Here is a 20,422-nt window from a genome sequence, read left to right as displayed (position 1 = left end):
GGGAAGTTTACTCTGCGCTAACTCTTGGATCTCCATGTGGCCAGAAGAGTCCAGCAGCCCTATAAACTGGTGTTCACTCACTAGTTTTAGACAAGCCATGAACGCTCTCCCTTCTCTGGCACGGCAGGGCTGTCCTCTCACCCCGCGCTGTTCATGGCCAGCTGCCATAGGAAGCTGGTGGAGATAAGGGACACCCGGGTTCACAGAGTCTGGGTTGGACCTGTGAAAATGTCTGATACAGCCACACACAGCAACCAAAGCAGGAGCCAGGGACAACACCGTGGCAGGCAGGGCATGAGAAACGGTGGCAGTTCAGGAGGCGAAGTCAGTGTTTCCCTGCTCGGGTGTACCAGGAAGCCTCCATTCTTCCATTACACCTTTGGGGGCAGCAGGAGGTGGAAGAGTGACTAACGGCACTGCCCAAGTACTTCATAGCAACCAAGGTGAAGCAGATTTTTGTCTGTGTAATTTTTGTTGAATTTAATTGGCAAGGGAGAGGAACGTGGCAGGATTATTTTAAATATTACTGGATGCCCTAACATTGATTTGCCCAGATTTAGTTTTCCTCTCCTACCCTGCAAGAGTTTTCTTCATAGTTATTGCAAAAATTAGCTCAGAACTTTGGGCTGGGCCTTTTCTGCAATGATTTGTCATGTTGATCTCAATGACAGAGAGCAAGAACACAGGATGGTCATTGTATTTGTAACGCCTTTGGACTTGACTTCAGAAGGAAAAATTAAATCAGGCTAAAAGATACCTCCCAAAATATTACGTGATCATCTTGTTCTGAGTCTGTGCTTATTATTATAGCAATGAATGTAGCAACACTGGTAAAGTTCAAATTATAGGAAGGAAAGGTCATGTTATTATAAAACAAGAGTGGTTTTATTCATCTTAACTCTCATAACCACATGACTCTTGAGCCCCAAAGCTTGTCTATCCAAGTGGTCCAGCCAGCATTCAGGCAACGAGACAGGTGTATTGAACTGATCTTGCCCAGATTTCTTGCAACCACAAGGACCCATGGGTATTTGTAACACAAATGCTAAGAATGAAGCACCACTGTGAAAGTAGCAGAAAGAACAATAAAGCATGGTTGCAAGAATTTGGCATGTGTTGATAACACAGTCACCGGCAATCAAGATAGTAAACAGAGAGGAATTTGTTGTTTCCATGAAGGCCAGAAAAAGCCTGAATAAGGGAACAAGTGATTTAATCAGCAGAAGACCCTGCACTGATAAGAGAATGGTCATGAGGTTTCACCAGAGGGCATGGGCCATTCCCCTCCCTGTTACCTCAACGGGAAGACAGGCTGCAGCTGTAAAAATAGCCCAAATGAAGAAACAAAGACCAGGGCTAGCGACCTTGCCTAAGATTTATGGAAGATTAAGCAAAAAGATCATACCATAATAACCCTTGTCTCCTAAAGGGAGACAAAAAAGACCTATCCAAAAGCCAGGTCATCTCTTGGGTTCCTCCTGACAGATTGATAATGCAATGAGGCTTTAATAGCCAACATGCCTTGCTCTCCATGTCACACACAATGACACTCCATGTCAGGCCACTCCAACACAACGCGTGGCACCTTGAGTGACTGAAAGCCTTGAAATGAGTGTGAAATTGGTTTTGTTTAAGTAACATCTCCCTCTTCCAGAAGGCCTAGCACTGATTTTTGCTACAGCAGTTTCTACAAATTGACATTTGCTATCTGGTCCTCATCACTTGGGAGAAGTGGCAGACCACACCAGGATTTAGGGGTGTGACTCCTGGACCCCTTAGGAGCTGACATCATCATCTTTACTCGACCTTCCCACCCCAGCTCTCTGAGTCATCAGGAGTCTTTTGTCTCTCCATCCTGCTGTTTTGTGCCTCCAGTCCTGTTCTTTATCTCCCCACTATCATCTTTTAACAGCTACCATCTGTCCTTCCTTTCAGAAAAAAAAGCCCCTTTCCCCTCCCATGGGGTGTCCTGATAGACTGCGATGATGTCCTGCTAACGTGGGCACTATCAACACATACCATCTTCACATCCCTTCTCCTGCCATTGTTCTGCGCTCCCACCCACCCATGTCACCCCTAGGGCCTGGCTCTCCCCCACTAAAGGTATTTTGCAATCTCATACAAGCAGACTGCAGGGGCCCTGAGCATCAACAGACACTTAGGCCTAAGTGCTGGAGTAGACTAGGCAGAGCTGGAGTGACATCTACCATGCAAAGCACTTTGGGTTGGGTTTATGAACAGATTAGAAAGACACGTCTTACGAGAAATGATGCTTTCCAATCCTACCCCTTCTGCTGCAATTGCCTCACAAACCGGAATACAGGAAATCTGGCTTAAACATCAGAAGAGACATTTTCACTCTAAGGGTGGTCAAGACTGCACAGGTTGCCCAGAGAGGTTGTGGAGTCTCCATCCACGGAGACACAGCCCTGGACAACCAGCTCTGGGAGACTCTGCTTGAGCAGGGCTGGAGAGGACAATCTCCAGAGGTCCCTGCCAGCCCCAGTGACTCTAACACCAAAGTATTTTATTCCAGATCTCTCCTTTCTCCCGGGAGATTCTCTCTAATGAGAATTCTGTTTGTTTAATTTCAGGTTCTCTCAATTTTCTTCTACAAGGTCCCATTATCTTTAATAATGCTGAAACGCTGTGTTAATGCCATCGCAGCCGATTGCCCCCAGTAGCACTGAGCTTTATAGCAAGGACAGCCATCGGGATAGGATTAGATAGCAGTTTAATTGTAAGAATTGTCATTTACATAACTTGCTTTTATAAACATTGGAGTAGCAGCCAAAAAAAAAAAAGTTTTATATTTGGGGTAAAAGAATTGTTTACATATTTTACTAATGTAAGCAAGGACTCAGTTTAACTTCCTTGCTCAGGGTTCCTCGCCTAAAACTCTGGTTTTCAATTAAAAAAAAAAATGCCAAGGATAACTTCATAAATCTTAACAAAGGCATGAAACGGTTTTGTAAGGAATGTACACAGAAATTACCATTCCCCCTGGAGGGGTAAGGAAAATGAAAGGGAACCTAAATATCTTGCAAGGCTACAGAGCAGCAGCACAGTGAGCAAGACGGAAAAGGGCAATCATAGGTTTCCAGCTCTAATTACCAAACAGTAGAGCCTGACAAAGTTATGAGAGTATACAACCTCTTCCACTGTCATAAAAGTACTCGAAGTATTTTTATACGTGAGGTTTACATTGCACAGCTGGATATTATTTACTATACAGAGAACTGTCAGCCACTACTCCATGTTTAACATGTAATATTCATCCACAAATGCATGTGAAAATTCACACATAAATCCATAAAACTTTTTTTTTTTTTAGGTGAATTTGTCAAACAGAATTGGGATTTTAACACATGCCCGTTTCCCTATTCCATTTGAACTAGTTCCTTCAGTAGTAAAAGTAAAATTCCTTCCCTGGGAGGTGCAGAGGCAGGGCACACAGTCTTGCTCCGGAAGGCAGCAACGTGCAACTCTTGTCACATCAAGGAGTCACACACAACTCACTGGCATTGCCAACACGGACCTCATCCATCTTCCCCCCTTAGAGCCTAGGAACTCCAACTGATTATTTTCATAGAGGTTTTTGTAGGTAGAAGATTCCAGCTGAAAGGATTTTCATCAGGAGCAGACAAAGGAGAGAATTCAAGTAAGCGTCTTGCTCAACACACTAAATTATTCACATCCTCTTGCTGCTGTGTTAAACTATCATCACCTCTGAAACAGTGGGGGCTGTAGCAGACAGTTAAATGGAAATTCACTGAAGTCATCTCGTTTTCCACTTCACTTTAAAAGCAGCGCTGCAAACAGCTACTGCAGCACAGACCCCTGGTTCCTCACCTGAGCACAAGTAACCCAACCCGCGAGTCTTACCTGAAAACCTTCAACTATTAAGTACGTATTAGCAGGAGTTCAAAGATAGTTTTTTTCCTCTAATGAAACAGCTTGCATGATGCAAAAAAGCCCCTGTATCTAATCCACATTAAACAGTCTATAAAAAAATGTAAATACAACCAGCGATTAGACCATTTGATCTCTGATGGACTTTTAAAGAAAAGTAACAATGCCTTTGGGTGCCTCTGCTGGAAGGTCCAACTAAAGATGTTCACAAACCATCTAATAACAGCATCCAGAGAAAAAGGCCATGCAGAATTCATGGGGCCAAATCCATCTCCCTTATTCTGATGGCAGCTATCCATTCCTGGAAAATCCCCTGATCTCCCAGGATTAACATGACAAAGCTGTGCAAGGTGAAACAGATGCTGGAGAAAGCCCTCAGTGATCCATCAAGACTCCTGGCACTACAGACTCTCTTTTTCAGGTCACCACCATCAACTTAAGACAGGTACAGGAAGGAATTAAGCAGCAAAATGACACTGTTGTACAGCTGCTAGCTCTTATTCAATTAAAAAAATCAAAAATTCTTCCACAAATGGGTTTGCCTCCTTGGCAGAAGCTCAGCATTTATTTACTAAAATTAATTCCCTCATCACTGATTGCAATTAGCCTTCTCCATGCAACAATTTACTTGATTTAGTACCAGCAAAGCTTCATCCTATTTCTTTCAAACATCCTCACTCTTCCCTGCAACCAGCAGCAAAGCCCTTTTTAACCCTCGCTTCCACCCAATCCCCTCCACCACAAACCTTTGTTGTCCCACTCTTCCTCTTCAAATGCTTTGCTCTTTCCAGCCCATTAAAAAACGCCCCCACACCCCCAACAAAACAAATTTATTTCCTGCTGTTGGGGTGGGGAGCACCCACCACCAACCCCATCCCACACCCTGGGCCTGTATCTGCCTGTCCTAACAGTGCCCACACCTCTTTCTGCCTGTGCTGCCTCAACACACAGCCTACTCTATTTATGAGAAATCATCCCATCTCCTGCCCTCACCACCAACAGAGTATTTGGGTATGATTCTGCCCTCCCCATTACTCTCAAACCTCTCCAGGCCAGATCTCAGCATCCTTGCTTGGGTACTCTGGCCTCAAAGTGCCAATTTCATGTATTTCCTTCCTGAGATATTTTTGTTTGCTTTTTTCAGGCCCAAGGACTGCGTAATATTTCTGTTGGACTGTCTAAATAAGATAGCAAAAGTTGTTTTAGTACCACCCTGTAAGGCAAAGCAGTTTTGCCTAGAGTCAACTAGAAATACCATGTCAAGTCCTTCTGCAAGATGAGCAGCAAAAGCCAAAATATCCCACAGGCAGGAAAAAGTTCTAATGAGCTTAAATAACTAGTGATTGGGTTACTTCATAATAATAAACTAAGTAATCAAACTGTTTACACATTCCTTCTCTTTTGTGCTGAACAAAATTGAATAACTAAAACTGTACCAAACAGTGAAGACCACCCAGATTTAACTTTAAGGATGTCCTTCACTCAATAGGACTGTCCCTTCACAGCTGATGTTCTTCAGAAGCAACTTCACTGAAGACAGGTAAAGTTTCACTAATTAATTTAAAACTGTTAATAATGTGGGTAATTTCAAAATTGCAACAATTCAGCTAACTATTGACAGATCTGATACCTACTGGCATTGCAAATACCAACACCAGAAAACACCAGTCACTGGCTAAATAAAAACCTCTCCTTCCTCCACCCTTGGCTATATGCATCTGCAGTTCATCAAAGTAAGAACAGCAGCAATTTTTCTTATGCTCCAATGATGTGACAGTTTCTGCAAGCAACCTCTACCCATACTCCTGAAGAGATACAAAGCGCAAACAATTATTTGCCTAAGAATGAATCCTCCGAGGAAGGAAAGCTTGCCTGGCTCCCCAGACTCGCTGTGGGCGCTTCACCGAGACGAGAGCAAGGGGCCATGCCAGCAAAGGGCAGCGGCTGCGCGAGAGGTCTGTGCTGCAGGGCGATGCTCATGGACAGGCACTGCCTGAGAATCTCAGGCACAAGCCCTCACTGGGAAGCATCACTTCCCATGTATTCACTGGGACTGTCCATCTCTGAAAGCTCTCCCCCATTTGCACCCCTTGCGCAACCCGAACTCTCTCAGCCGAGCCCCCTGCCAAGTGAGTAATAAAACTCTCACTGGGAAGGATCTCAAATGCTTGCACATGGACGAGCCAGCTCTTAACTTTCCATCCCGTTCATCACCTCGGTCAGACAAGCTTGCTCCCAGCTCCTGCAGTCCTGCTCCACATGCTTCACCCTCTAGCCTTGCAGAAACAGCTTCTGGGGTCAGCACCCATGCAGAGAGCAGGGCTTCCCAACTGCTGCACAGAAGGCGGATTTAATCGAGGAACTGATCAGATGTTTTCTCCAAGAATTGCAAATTATGAAAGAAAAAAATATTACCAGACACAGTTTGTGGGTTTTGTCTAGCTTCTGCTTTATGGCATGAATATATGATGGTTTTTCAGACTTGCAAGCATTTTTCTGACTATTGGTTACATTCTCCCCATGTCTTTGAACACAATTTCTGATTTACAGTGCTTGGTAACTTCCACGTCTCCAAAGCCAATGCAAGAACAAAACCCAAGACATCACTGCACAGATTTGTCTTTTACAGATCCAGCTCAAGATATGCATTCCAGTATACACACACAAAAAAATAATTCCTAAAATATTTTTAGAATTATAGGTATATTTGTAAACGTAATTCATAGAACGTGTAAGAGATTTATCGCTCCTTTACTTTTTTTGCACTGCAGTATTTCTCCATTTCCCTACTACAGAGCTGTATAGGGCACATGAAGGCAGGAGCAATTTCCTTGGATTTCTCAAGAGCAGTTCTCCACCAGTGCTCTGAAATGGCCACTTTTCTCAAGTCATTCTCCAGACCGCAGTGTCGGCCACACACCCAGAGACCAAACTGAGCTTTTCCCTTGCCCATCGTGCCCCCAGCCCCTTCCCCAGACCAGGGAGCTCCAGCCCTTTTCCATGCCAGATCCAACCACCTCCCCATCTCCGGCAGCACAGATGAAGCCACACCAGGACCTGGGACTGCAACCCACCACGCTGGATGCTCTCAGCTGCTGAGCACCAGGCGCTGCCAGAACAACAGCTCTCCTCTCCGAAATCACAGTGGGAAAGGAACAATGGGGGAAAAAGCCCATGGCCATCTACTGATGCATCCCGAGCTTGACAAGTGACACTTGTCCCTGGCTTCCTTGGAACTGGCCCGTGACTGCACTGCGCTGGAACACAAGCCCAGTGGGGAGCAGCAGGAAGGATGCTGACATCCCACTGACTGTGGAGGTGCTGGGTTGACAGGGTGCTGGACCAGCACTCGCACCCCAGGCTGGGCAGGGGAGCGGCTGCGCACCACTGAACCACCACCCCTCCTCTGGAACCCACCCTCAGCACCCACTGGGACCCGTGGCACCCTTGAGTTGCACAGATCCCAAGCACTCTATCACAACCAGGAATTATTTCAGAAATACAGCCTGAAAGTCTAGAAACCTTTTTTTACTCCCAGCTGAAAAGCCTCCAGAGGAGCAGTCCTGTGCTGGCATTGAGTGGGAGGTCACCAGCTTCCCTGCGGCTCACAGAAGCACATCGCTGAGCCAGGCAGCACTCCACACCCGCACACAACCTTGCTGTGCCCAGTACTGTTTAAAGTACATGAAATATTTTAGTGGTAAATATTCCTTCTAAGATACATATCTCTCAAATGCCTTATCGTATGCCGTGAACAACAGTGCTTTCAGAGGTTAAGGAAACTTGCTTTGCAATGCCAGGAGGCATCAGTGCCCGGTGGGGTCAGAGGCAGCTGCAGGACATTCCACACCTTCATGAGCAAAGCCAGGAATTGGAGCTGGGTTCTGCAAGCTGGAAAACCATCACCAGCTGCAGCAGAATCCAGGGGTTAACCCTTGACATGCACCTCATTTTGTAGCACCTTCCATTCATGTAAGGTGATGTTTTGGGGAACAATATGCAGAAACCTACTGTGCCTACCATTAAAATGCAGTGCCTAGGCGCAGTGGGGTGCAGCTGGAGGGCTGTGCAGGAGGACCGCAGTCCCTGCACCAGAGGGAATCGAGGGGGCTGGCTAACCCTGCAGCACCTGCTCCTGTTCTCCAGGACCCAGGACCAACACTCCTGCTCTGGAAAGAGACAGGAGGATCATTACATGGCCAAAACCAGCCTTACAGATATTCTGGAAGACAGAAACTCAGTGAGGGGTGGGAAGAAATCAACGTCAATCTGAAAACCTGCAACAGACATGAGTCAGCCACTCCAGTCAGCCACAGCCCACGGTACGCTGCTTTGAATGCTGACTGCTGTGCACGGTGATGCAAAACTAATAATTATTATTTTTTAAGTGAAAGAAAAATTGCTACAAGTCAGGAAACCACATAATGGATGAGTGAGTCATTCTTGCCTGAAAGATTTGAGACGCCAAAGAAAGCTAGGAAGAAATCAAAGAAAAAACCCACAGTCTTTCTACCATTCCATCTCATCATCTTTGACCCAAGGAAGCAGTTACTGCAGCAGTGCTTGCCCAAAGCCAAGGATTTCCAGTCCCCAGCTCTTGGCACTCTGGTACATGATACACACTGCAAAAAGAAGAGTTCAAGATACGTAATTTCATGTTGCAAATGGAAGCAAAAATTTTGGTAACTTTCAGAAGGTGGCAGAGAAATATATAACTCCTCTCTTGCTCTCAGAAAGTATTTATTGATAAATGCCGAATACCTAATACAAACATATTTCTAATTTTATTATTCAGGCAAGACCAGAACAGTATTTAACTCAAGGCTAGTGAAAGTTACCCTCAAAGCAATACATTATACAATAAAGATGTCAATTAAAATTACAGAATCATAGAATCATAAAATCATGATCATGGAACAACGCCGGTCAGAAGGGACCTCTGGAGCTCATCCAGGTTCAACTGCCTGAAGCAGCTCTAAATCAGATCAAGTTGCTCAGCATGGAGACCCCACAACCCCTCTGGTATTTGACTACTCTTACAGTAATTTCCCCCCCCCCTACATCTGGTCAGGGTTCGCTGTGTTGCAGTCTGTGTGTGCTGCTTTCCTACCAGCACCGAGCACCTCTGGGAAGGGTCTGGCTCCATCTCTGGGCACTGCGATGGGGTGGCTGCAGACAGCAGTGAGGGCTCCCTGTGCCTTCCTCTGCCCCAGGCTGAACCACCCCGGCCCCAGAGCCACCACAGTGGCTCTGCTAGACTCACACCAGCACGTCCACATCTCTTCTGTACTGGGGAGCCCCAACGTGCACTGAGACAAGACGGGGCACCATTATTTGGTACAGGGCAACCTGCTGCAGATGACGGTCCGTGAGCAGGGTTTGGAGAGCATGGCCTCCAGAGGTGCTGCCAAACTGCAACACTGATTTGAAAGCAGCTTCTTGCTCCTGTGCTCTCTTTAGCTTCTCAGATGATCCAGACAAGCATATCTAATGGTCACCCCTGACAATGCAACTAATGAACATACCAGTAAGCAAGGGTAGGATATGGGCATAACCAGATGAGCAGTAATTACACCATGCAAAAATCTGCTCTATTTACAGCAATTACATATGCCATGTGAACCACAGCAACTTCAGCAGAAGGGGCCTCTAGAGTTTATCTGCTTCAACCTCCCCAGCAAAGCAGGGCCGACTTAGATGTGCTTGCTCGTGGCCCCATCCAGTTGAGTTCTGGTATCTCCAAGGCCAGAGGTTCCACCACCTCTTTCAGTCCCAGTTTCAATGCCTGACTACCTTTGTTATGAAAATGTATCCCTAATATCTAATCAGAAATTCCCCTGCTGTGATTTGTGTTCACTGCCTCTCACCCTATCCTTGCAAATCTGAGAAGAGTCTCACTCCATCTTCTCTCTGTCCTCCCATTGCATAAATTAGGGACCTGCTTTTATGATTTAAAGTATTTAATCCTAACTTGTCAAAATTAAAATCACTTCTAACAGGAAAAAGATCATCCTCTTTAGCAAGAGCTTTCTATAAAGGACTTGCACTTCAAGGCTGAACTGGTTTCTTGCTTATTAGTATTTCATTCAGCTTGTGCAGTTAGTGGGACCGGGCATCTCCCAGTCTAGCAGAGAGGAGTTGTAAGTCATGTTCATAATGCTGGAAGGAAGTAGTTAAATCACCCACTCCATAGAAACTATCTTTCTATTCTTCCTCTCTTATCTCTTGCTTATTTTTTAACAGGATGTGAAAAGAGATAAGAGAAGCAGCATCTTAGGTTTATGCACCTGCAAGTGGATGCCCATTTTCCCAGCTACCCTGAGCAGCCTGTAAAGCAGAGTTTTCCTGCACAGCTGGATGCACATGAGCCATAAAGACAACAACTTCAGGAAGAGAAAATAGCCATGAATTTCTCCTAAAAGCCAAGTGTGCCTGCCCACACAGGTACCACAAACTAAAGGTGCTGAGGAAGATGTAAAGCAACTTTAAGTAAAATGTGTTTGCTTCAGAGATGAACTAACCCCTTGCTGGATTCAACCTTACCACACACAGCCCACGGTGGGTGCACACATACCATACCACTGACGGATTGCTTCCAGTCCAAAGCACTGCTGCCTTACATTTCCCACTGCACAGAAAGGGTAGGAAAAGGTGAGCCCACTTACTGTAATTGGAGGACGAAACCCTTTAATCTTGGTTCTCCTTGGTTAGGCTAGCAAGCAGATCTGCAGGCAGCAGCTCTAATGCTCCAACCAAGCCTGTCTTTCAAGGCTTGATTTCTGCCAAGATTTGACATCTCAATGGTGAAGCAATCAGACCCAAACAGCTCCTCTGGCCAGAGACGGTTCACGCTAATATATTCCCATTACGTTTTATTGAATTTTCTATTCATTACTTTGGGGAGTTTCCTTAAGAATTTAAAGAGATTTCCAGTAAGAGTAGCATGGGAGTGGAGGGTTTCTGAAATTACCTTCACACATTTACGAGATGGATAGCACAGAATTGACCCAAAGGCCAGGCTTACATCCCAAGTGCCTCGATCAGCTACATCTCACCAATAGTCAACACCTGGGCCAAAGCGAAGTTTCTAGAACCATTGCTTTATAGGGGCTTTTTCAGTGGTGTCCTTTTCTTCTGCTCTTCCTTCCAGAACCCCCCTGCCCCTGAGCCAAAATCCCATCTATCTTGTCTTCACAGACTCAGAGGACAGCTGAAGGAGCAAATTGCCCCAGGAGGAAAAGCTTCACAAGTGGACAAGCCAGAAGGACCTCTTGCATGCACTGCCTGTCCTCCTCCTCTCCCAACAGCCCAGGAACTGAGGACTCCCTATAGTCCCTTCACAGACAAGCTTCTGCATAATTAATTCAAGCAAAGCAGCACCATTCCCATGCTGCCATACAAGGACAGCTTCTCCCAATTTTAACCTTATTTATCCCTTGTGTGTCTCACCAAGAACTGATGATTTAAATTTTCACAGAAACTCTAGAGAGCAGAAAACACGGTGACAACAGCCTTTGCTCACAGTGCCCTTTCAGAGACAGCATACACTCCCCCTCTGTGTGCCTTTTCTATAGCGGGAAGGAATCAGCTGCTGCTTGCAAATAAACCACCATGTGGGATAACTGCACTGTTGCATCCAGCAAGCTCATTGGAAACACATTCCTGTAGTTTAAAACATTTTCTCATTTACGAGACTTTTTTTTTTTTCCTCCTGAAAGCAGCAAAGTCTTTCTCTCCCATTTAAGAACACAACTCTTCAACAGAACAAGGCCACGCTATCTTGAGATGCTGCCCACCATCACAGTGCCCACAGGCAGACCTAGCAGGAAAATGCCATTCTGCAAAAACACATATTAATTATTAGACCTCAAGAGTAGTATGCAACTGTTAGCTTGACTTCTTCAGGAAAAAAAACCCCTTCCTGGTCATCCTGCTAGCCTCCTACTTCTCCAAACTCAACCAAAGAAACGTCTCGTATATAATTCTCTAACACTTTCCGTGAGGATCAGGACACCAGTGAAGGGGGGACCCGAGGCCAGCAGGCACGCACAGGCTACCCACGGTCCCAGCAGATGGTAGAGGACAAAGCTGACAGCATGGGGTAGGAAGGGGAAGAGGGTGGGGAGAGGAAAGCAGGAGGAAGAGGAGGAAGAGGAGGAAGCAGCTCATGAACAAAGAACACGAATCTGCAGAAACCCCAAGTTTCATTACTCTTGGTGCTCACAGACCCATTCAATTTTACACACACGACGGCGACAGTTGGGAACCCCAGTACAAGAACAAGATCCTGGATGCGTCAGGCTCCACCTAGAAGTGCTCTTAGCAATGCAATTCTACCAGATTTCACAGTTAACGTGTTAAAATAGCAACAAAAGGAGCAAGGGATAGAGGTAAATGGAGAAGAAAGCAACACCACTCTGCATGAAAAGCTACAGAGCATTCACAAAGCTCCCGTCCCGTGAGAGGAGGATCCCAACCTCCCCATGGCAGCCCTGCAGGGTAGGGAAAAGGCTCTTCCCGGACAACCCAGTACATTTTTTTCCGCTGATTGTAACCATAAAGGATCCACCTAACCCCTGCGTACTTCACTTCCCCTGTGACTAGTTACTGCCAGGTGACGATGCTCAGTATGTGGCACAGCAGAACATAAAAAGCAGCAATTAGGAGGAACAACAGTGGCAAAAATTAAAATAAATCTCTTTATTAGTAGGTAAAGATTATTTGCATCAGGGAAACAATCCCCCCCCCCCCCCCCCCCCCCCCATCAGCCAAACGTGTTACTCGAGCAAAGAAAAAGCACTTTGGGTTACGTCAGCTCCGAGGCCAGCTTCCCCATAAACTCAAACGGCACTCGCCCATCGGAAGCAACACAGGGAGGGAGGAAGCTGACTGCCAGCCTGGCCTCCTACCAACAGTGATCCACCGCTGGAAAACACTGCACTGGTGACTGGCAGGAAAAACAGACAGCTTGGGAGGAGGCAGAGCCATGCTTTCCTGTCCCTGGGTGTACCCTCCCTCCTTAAAAACCCAGTCACGGATTATGAAAATACACACAGTGATGATGACAAGCAAGTAGCCCTGACACGGCATGCTGCAAGTAGATCCAGGAGAAAAGCATTTCTCAGATGTGACCTGCAAACAGCAACAATCCTAAGCATGCTGTTATGAGGCAGGCATTCCTAAATTATAATTCTTCTGCCCCAAAGTAAGAGCTGCCATCTTTGAATACAAAGGAAAAATAAAAAAAATAAACCCCCACATTGAGCAGTACTGCTGCATAGGTGCAGGAAGGCATGTGTTGGCACAATGCTGCTGAGCGTGGCCACCACGCTGTCAGTAAATCTGGCCTGCCCAGCTGGAAGCTGAGCTGATGCCACCTCACTAATAAAGGTTGTTACTGGGGGGAAAAAAAAAAAAAAAAAGCCATCCCAGTTCAAGCAAAAAAAAAAGTCTTGAAATGACTCATTGAGGAACATGGGTTAAATTGGATATTTTATGCCCTGCTTTGCTATGCTGGAAAATGGAAATGCTGCTTTGAAGGACAAAGCGGGGAGGTTCACACCTGCAAAGCACTTTGACAAATAATACATTTAATAAAGTGACTTTTTTCTGTAGGTGACCAGCGAAAGAGGAACTTTATAGAATAGTATGCTGACTAAGAGCGCCAAAACTATGAGGCTCCTCATTCCAGAGGGGTCCCAGCAGTGCTGACTGCACTCTGCCTGGGGCAGCAGAAGGTGACACACAACCCACGAGATGCCTGCGCTGCTGCCGCCGCCACCTCTACGTTATAAAACCAGAGGACTGCAAGGCTGGCTGGCTTCCCTGATCGAACATCCACACCAAACACACAGACCTCAGCCGGCTGTTCCAAGCAAAACTCATCAGCGTTACACCAGCAGCCAGCTCACAGACCACCACCACCACGCCGAGACCTCCCCCGGCCCCAGGGCCATGCAAGACCGACTGCTTCTGCAGAGCACCAAACTGCCAGGGGTATGGGAGCAGGCGCTGCCAAAACCAGGAGGGAAGGACGAAATGCTTTTCAGCAACGGCAAGCTGTTATTCAGTCAGCTCAGCATCTTTTGAAACCTTGCCCTTAGCTTGAAAAAACGCTACTGAAACTCCAAGGGGCAAGCTCCCAAGCCTGGCTTGCCTGCAGATCAGAGGACAGCATGGCCATTAGCACTTTCCAGAACAGCAGCATGATCACAAACCACTTCTGCTCCTTCCCCCAAGACGGTCTTTCAAAAATCTTCAAGGCTATCCGCAGTAATAAAATGGCTTTAAAAGGCAAGCTGACAACTCATTGGACAATGTGGTCCTCATCTACACACAGGGAAGAGTTTCAGCATGATGCAATCCATGTTAATGTTCAGCATTTTAAAGCAACATTGTTGTGTAAGTAAAAAACACAAGGAAGAGACCAGAAAATGCCGAATTCTTCCTTAGCACAGCTCTGTTACTAACACAGCTGTTGTTCCACTGACTTTGTTAAATTACATTGTTGAATCCTCCCTGAGACTACCCAAAGCCTACCCTGCACGTATGTTTTCAGTGCAACCTAGCAGTGTAGAAGCTGCTGAAAATATGACCCATCCTTGTACATTTGACCAGATATTAGGGTTCAGCCACAGTATGGCAGCTCACCTTTTTCCCCATCATTTTTAAGCCATGATTTAGCTGCTGTCTGCACTGTTGCTTCCCACTAAGCAGACTGAAGAGCCAATGTCACGGGTTTTACAACACGCTGTTGTCCAAAGCGCAGCCACGCTCCTGCAGAGATGAGCGGATAGGATGCAGTTTTAAGTTAAATTAAAGCAGAAGAGAGAGGCTATTTTCCAAACAACAGTCAGCTGGGCTGTCAGACTGCAACAGCCCAACAACCACAGGGCAGCACGTTAACGCAGCACTCGGGGGCTTTTAATCCAGACCAAGGCTCCATTTGGCTTACGCTGCGCAGCACAGCGCAAAAGCCATTACTGCTGCATTTGACCACAGAGCCCCGGCAGTAATTTGAAGAAGATGCACGAATTAAGGAAATGCCAAAGGAAGCAAGAGATGCCTTAGTCAAAGACTGCAGCCAGGGCATTTCATGAACTTGGCCTGAATCCCCCCAGGACAGAGAGCATCCCACCACCACCTCAGACTCAGACCATCTCCAACCTTCAGGGGTTCGGCAACTCAAACCACACAACCCCACGCAGCAATCATTATTTATCTTTACCTTTTGTTTTCTCCACAAGTCTTAACGGCTTACAGGTAACACAGACCATCAGAGCAAACGCCGTGTATTGTGGAGAAATCCTCTTTTCACCTTCCCATAAGGCTGAGCATTACTAATACATTTTATCCCTGTTATAGCTTTGCAGTACATGCATGTATACATTTTACTGTACTTTGTCAAAGTGAACACTTACCACACATGTGTGGTACGATAGGTGTTAGATGTGCTATTTAAACCTGCACAATGGTTAATTTACTTACTAGCTCCTGAACTCCCAGCTAGCTTTCAGAACAGAAACTATGTGATCAATCTCTCTTCGTAACTTCCAAGTGCCAAGGATGGAAAGTGCCATTCAAAGCCACCCCAGGCACAAAGCCAGAAGACCGGAGTTGAGTTTGACCCCATTCATCATTATTTCAGCTGAACAAACAGTATCTTTTCCATAACTATTTATTCGGTAAGAAATGCGCCCCACAGAGTTCCAATGAGAAGGATAAATCACGTACGATTTAGGAAGGGAACAGGAGAGTCTGATGTGAGAAATGCCCAAGCTTTGGTCCCTGAAGGAAGAGGCCCAGGCGTGCTTCCACGGCACAGCAGGTGCTTGGGCATGCAGAGCAGCACAAGGAGGGCAAAAAAATAAATTAAGTGGAGTTGTTCTTCGGCAGTCCATAAATCCTCCACGCAGAAGGGTTTACAATTCAGGTACAAAGGTACAAGACCCTTGCATCGCTAAGCACTAACCAGCCTCTGGTTAAGGAATGATTCCCAGCAGAACTTTATATTTGGGTTGGGATTACAGAAATTATTTTCCCTCCCCCTCACATACCTTCCCACATGTGTGGGTGCCTGCAGCGCAGCTTACAGTGGGCAGGCCACTGAATCAGAAATTAGAAATGGAAGAGACATATGCGGTCATCAAGGCCAGCTCGCTGCCACAGCAAGATGCTCTTGGCAGGGTGACCCTGCTCCTCACCAGTGCCCATGCTCTGTGTCCTCTTGGCCACGCCAGCAGCAGCCGCAACATGTACCAGGGGCTGGCTACGCTTTAATGGGAATATCATTTACTAGAACAGTCTCCTTAGAATAACAATATTCTTATCAAGGAGATTGCTTTGAACTTTAAAGCCCCTACGGCAAAGCACTTCAAGTGTTGAAAAGACAGAATATAAATTTCAAGTTGAATCAGACAGCAGCTTATAACAGTTTATGACCAACATGAGTAATCACCTTCAGTGTCCATTAACTGCATTCAGAAACAGAACACTTAATTTATGTTTAAGTTAATTATAGACTACTACAGCTTCCACTGATAGAAGAGGCTATTTAAGCTATGTACTTCTAAATTAGAAAAAACAGTCGTGACTTACTTTAAAAAATTATTATTCCAAAACACATACAGGAGGGACCATGACTTTCTGCATGGCATAAACCACCAAACTCAAGAAAGACAGTAGCTTTCAGTATCCAAATTAAAAATAAAAACATTGTAATTACTGCACAAACATGAAGAGACTAAAAGAACAATATTATTGTCAAAGACAGCTTAAAAATAGTTAAATCCTAACAGAAACATGCATCTGGTCTCTTCTTGAAAGAGACACAAAGAAGGTAATTACAATGACATGGCCAACAGTGCCAGTGACTGCCCTGCTCTCATCCATAAACAATGAAGATTTTATGGATATGGGGCTGGACTATTCAGTGGAAAATGTACCCACTCTGTTTAGAGAGTTATGGGGGAGCTGCAGCAAAACTGGCTTCTGGTCCTGTTAAAACAAAGATTTCAGCCTCAGCAGTGTCTGTGCTCCAGGCAGCACTTAAAAAGAAAGAAATGCATGAAATCTTAACCCCAACTTTGATTAACGCCAGGCTGCGGGGCCCCTGCTACAGCAGCTGGCTTTGCTCAGCACAGCCACAGTTCCGAAAAGCCTCTGAGCATACTTCTTTAGTTTTGCCATGGCTCAAGTGGTCGGCAAACCCCTCAGACACGCTGATGGTGGGTGCCCACCAAGGGGAGGCTCATGGCCCTCGTTTGCCTTCCAGAGTTTGCCGCAAGAGATTAATAACAGAGGCGGGCACCTGAGCAGACACCCATTTGCCTCTCCTTTGGGGAAAACTGCCGCTCATCAGCCAGTATTTCTGTTTGAATGAGAGCAGAGTCCCTCCAACCCATCCCAGCCGTTCCCACTCCCCAGCTCACCCGGCCACAGGGCTGACCAGGCTGGTGCTGTAATGGGGAAGCTCAATTTGCCAAATTTTTGGCAACTTCACTGGGGGGGAAAAAAACATTTGTAGCCTGAAAAAATAAGGCAAATTTTTTCAGCACATCAGGTGACCTGTAAAGAAAAAAAAAAAAAAAAAAAGGATGTATTGTGTTTCTCCTTATAAACTCTGTCCTGTCAAAGCCTTTTGACCAGTACAAGCACAGGACCATTGCCACCGGATGTGCTGGCAATATCTATTTCCCAAGATCAGAACCATCACCTCTACAGCATTTCCACACACCCTGAGCCAGGAAACAAGTGACTAAGTTTAGCAATCATTAGGCTACTGATAAATCTCTTCTAAGTCCCTCTCATCTTCTAGAGCCATACCTTGAAGGCAGCAGATCATTAAGCATCTGAGAAGCACCAGCAAAGCCAAACTATCACAGTTTTAGCAGCTTTTACTCTCTGGGCTTTTTACCAGCTATTATGGCATCCACAGAAGTGGAAAAGAGTTGTAGTGCTCATCTTCAGGCCACTGCATCGCACACACAACCCATTTGCCTCGTTACACAGGAACACGTTGAGGGAGAAGGAGCATCTTCAGCTTGGCTGCACTCCCTCTGTGCAGCCTCCAGCCTGAAACAGTCTTTGGTGGGGCGACGTCCTACTCTCAGCCGGCCAAGGCTGCTGTTCCCTTTGGCTGTCTGATGAAAATACAGTTTCTTTTTTTTTATTAAGCAGTTGTATTTGATGATAGGAGCTCTGAAAAAAGACTGCTTGCTTTACAATGACCTACAAAGAACTATACATTTACCCTGTATCTGATTTTTTTAAAGTCATCATCAGTGAGTGGTAATTCCTCGCAGCTCTCCCAGAGAGACACTGTCTCTGTGGGGACCAGAGGAACACCAGCACCAGGATCTGAGCAATAACACGGGTACATTAGACTGAAAAACAAAATAATCTATCAGTGCTTAAAATTCTGGGTTATTTTTGTTCTGCTGTACTGGATCAGGGTTACGTTGATTCATTATTCAGCATCAGCTACATTCAAGTTAAAGAATTCTGTTTACAAAAGGCATAACTTTGGCTACCAGTAAAATTCTCTGCCAAATCCTAATACAAATACATAGGTGTTTCAGGAATACAAGTCCAGACTCCCCTGAATCTTTTTTAGTACTAGGAGAAGAGATGCTCTAGCCTCTTAACTCTTCAGGCAGAAAATATTACCTCCAGCATCAGCATAAAGGGTAAAAGGTGCCGTGAGCTTTCCTCCTCTGCTTCAAATTGGGCAACTTTTCTGCAGTTTCCCGATCCTGCATCAACAGTCCCCTCCACTAAAAAGTCTCCTTTCTCACGTTCTGCACTGAAGCCTTCATGTGCCCTTTTACCAATACTTACGTGAAGACTATTGAATGATAAAACCTTTTGCTTCCTTCTTTCCGATGCAAATTTTCTCTTTTTATTACGACATTGTATTCTGGTGCATTGTCCAAGAAACCACATAACTGTATTTGCAGTATATACCTGGTTTGCCACAAGTAAGCAAACCTTCATTAGGAGCTTGGTAATTTCAGAAGAATTTAGGCAATATCAAAAAAAGGAGACCTCACATCATCCGCACACACTGTTCCCATGCAAACACTACGTGGAGATAAGCATAGAGACAAGGCAGCTGTAAAATGGGTTTATAATGGCAGTAACTACTGTTCATTTATGTTTTGAATAAATAATGGCAAGCTACTGGAAGACAACTGCAATTAAAAGTAATGCAATTGAAGAGAATGCACTCTCTAGCATTAATTACAATTCTGTGGAATTTTTTTTTTTTATCTTTCTTGGGACTGGTATCAGCACCAGCCAGCTCTCATGCCTAATTGCAGGAGAGGTCTAGAGCAGTGAGAAGTGAGGACCTTCTCTGGATGTGTGCCAGCTGCAGGAATCTCCCGGTCCACCCAATCAACAGCCCACGTACGTTCAGAGGCGGGCACCTGCGTGCCCGTGAGCGAGGAGCATCCCTGCTGCCATACTGGAGGGAGGGCGGCCTCGGCAGCAGGTATGAACAAAGGCCCGTTGGCTTTTCCTGCAGTTCTCATCCACAGACACACCAGCTAAAGCTATTATGGATGAGAACTTAGATAAAAAATTATATCAGAAACACTGGATTTTCCTCCTTGGACACAGCAGCAGAGCTGTACCTCCACGGGAGGCCACACACCAGTCACATCAAACACCCTGACTGTCAGATGCACGTTTAAAGGGCTGCCCAGCTCTGCAAAGCTCAAACCCACAACACAAACTGTTTTCTGCAAACCCTCTTCGTATGAAGGAGCAAGAAAACAGGCACAAAAATGTCATCAAAACAAAGGGAAAACCTTCCTCTCAGAAATCCACATCCTGAAAGGACACACAGCTGCTGACCACCTCGTCAGTCAGAACTTGCCTTTGGCAACCCTTTCCTTCTTGCTGGCTAACAAACACTTTGCACCCCAACCCAAACCTTTCCTCTGCCTTCACAAAGGGATTTGCTGAACCATCATCGACAAGAAGCCTACTTTTGGCTATTAAGGTTCAAATACTGGATTTCTATTCTGTTTCTAGATTAGCATAAATATAGCGGGTCTGAGATGCCCAATGCCACTAGTGACAGCTTCCAGAAAGAAACACAGCGTGTTGCCTGGCCCCACCGTGAAATCTGAATGCAGGGTAATGAGCAAGGCACAGCATGTCACTTCCCCCCATGAGCACAGCCTGGGGAAAGCGTTTATTCACAACCACTTGCTGCTTCTCCATCTGGATACATTTCTGAAGGTGTGGGAGAGATTCTGTGAAGGTAGCTGACCCAGCAGACAAACAGATTCACATCAAGGTGCTAAATTTACTTTACAAGCCAACACAGATTTCCATGAACTCCCCCATTACAAATCGCGTTGTAGCTGTGCCCAGGAAATGATGGATGTCCCACAGGCTGGGCCACCAAGCTGACATTTGTGAGAGGGTTCAAGTCCCTGCTCTGCCAGATGACTTCCTGCATGACAATGATATCTCTGCACTTTAATCCTTCAATTGAAAT

The 20,422-nt window shown here is 45.7% G+C and overlaps 1 protein-coding gene across 2 annotated transcripts in view; it reads right to left on the bottom strand.

The window, feature by feature from the left end:
* Window positions 1–20,422, bottom strand: part of STIM1 (stromal interaction molecule 1) — a 109,254-nt gene that overhangs the window by 76,613 nt on the left and 12,219 nt on the right. The window contains exon 1 of one of the 2 annotated variants that reach the window (XM_010576703.1): window positions 17,343–17,428. The exons of the other annotated variant lie outside the window; for it this stretch is intronic. The gene's annotated coding sequence lies outside the window, so the exon portion shown is untranslated. Of the gene's footprint in view, window positions 1–17,342; window positions 17,429–20,422 lie in introns of those variants that run through there. 2 annotated transcript variants of the gene reach the window in all.

Source organism: Haliaeetus leucocephalus, unplaced genomic scaffold (genome assembly GCF_000737465.1).
Source record: "Haliaeetus leucocephalus isolate CR32 unplaced genomic scaffold, Haliaeetus_leucocephalus-4.0 Scaffold536, whole genome shotgun sequence".
Taxonomy (NCBI): Eukaryota; Metazoa; Chordata; class Aves; order Accipitriformes; family Accipitridae; genus Haliaeetus; species Haliaeetus leucocephalus.
This window is presented reverse-complemented; position numbering and strand designations above follow the sequence as displayed.